At 50.2% G+C, this 1,152-nt stretch overlaps 1 long non-coding RNA gene across 1 annotated transcript; it reads right to left on the bottom strand.

Annotated features, from left to right (window-relative positions):
* Nucleotides 1-355: 355 nt before the first annotated feature.
* Nucleotides 356-908, bottom strand: LOC108525208 (uncharacterized). Its single transcript, XR_001884231.1, has 3 exons — nt 797-908; nt 579-718; nt 356-473 (listed from the first exon to the last, which is right to left on the bottom strand). It is a non-coding gene; the product is annotated as an uncharacterized LOC108525208 (long non-coding RNA).
* Nucleotides 909-1,152: the final 244 nt, after the last annotated feature.

The raw sequence follows: 1,152 nt of genomic DNA, 5'->3' as shown, positions 1-1,152 counted from the left end.
ATTCATGCGTGGGCTTGAGGGCTTGGGAAAAGACGGGGCTTGGCCCCACAGTGCAGGCAGGCCCAGTGATCCTATGAGAGGGGCCAGGAGGTGGGAGTTCGCCTGTGGGCAGGAGGTCAAGTATGTGGTATTATATGACTGCTGCTTGATGAACCAAGGGAGAGGGCACCCAGAACAAGAGAACAACAGTATTTAACTGTAAAATCTCTACCCCTGAGGATATGTTTTCAGGTCTGGGTGACTAGTAAGACTGGGAAACAAGGGAGGGAATGAAGGCCCTGTGCTTCCTCTGCCCGCTGCCTCTGTGGATGTGTGGACCGCTGGCTTCAGTCCTGCTTTTCTTTCTGATGACCCTTGTTGTTTTTTATCCTATGTATTTTTGCAGGAGGCCTGAGGCGGGCTGGGGTCACTCTTTCTTCTCCTATGACTGGGCTTCACTCTCCTCCCCAGTCTCTGTTGGGGCTTCGCTGTCCCTGGGGTAAGAATAATAATGCCAAGGTTTTGATTCTTGAAAGGAGCAGTTAACCTTCTCACCCCCTCCTCATTTTAGTTGGGAACTGTGAGGGCCCATCATTTACCCAGCGTCCCTGCTGAGGATCTCCTCTTCATTAGATGACTTCCTGTGCAGCTTCTCTACCTGGTTATTTACTCTTGGGGCACTGAGAGGTTTGTACATATCTTTAAGCCAGAGTGGCTGTCTGAATAGGAAAGATCCATCCTAGAAGATAGAAAGGGAAGTATTAATTTTGCATGTCCTCTGCTTTCCCTGGCCACAGCAATGAATCCTCCAAAGTACCTGAGTCTCACTTGGCGAACAGCATCTCCTACATGGCAGAAATCTGAAAATGCCCCTGGGGAGACACATGCACAAGACAGTGAGTGAGCTGCCATTTCCCACGTCTCTCACAATGTACTTCTCTGGTCTTATTAGGACTAAATGAGTACTTCAGTCCACAATCACAGTGAGAAGAACCAGCGCAGACCACATACCTGGGGTCCTGAAAATAATCCCATGCATGTGGGACTTTCAGAAACTCTCCATGTCTGTTCAGAAGGGCCCCACAATATACTGGGGGGACTTTGTATGCGGCTCAGCATGGAGCATGGGCAGGATGTTCAGTCCCAGTCACCCCCTTGGCCAAGTGCCCCTGT

Source organism: Rhinopithecus bieti, unplaced genomic scaffold, assembly GCF_001698545.2.
Source record: "Rhinopithecus bieti isolate Rb0 unplaced genomic scaffold, ASM169854v2 scaffold_19954, whole genome shotgun sequence".
Taxonomy (NCBI): Eukaryota; Metazoa; Chordata; class Mammalia; order Primates; family Cercopithecidae; genus Rhinopithecus; species Rhinopithecus bieti.
Note: the sequence above shows the minus strand (reverse complement) of the source record. Positions and strands in the feature narration are given on the sequence as shown.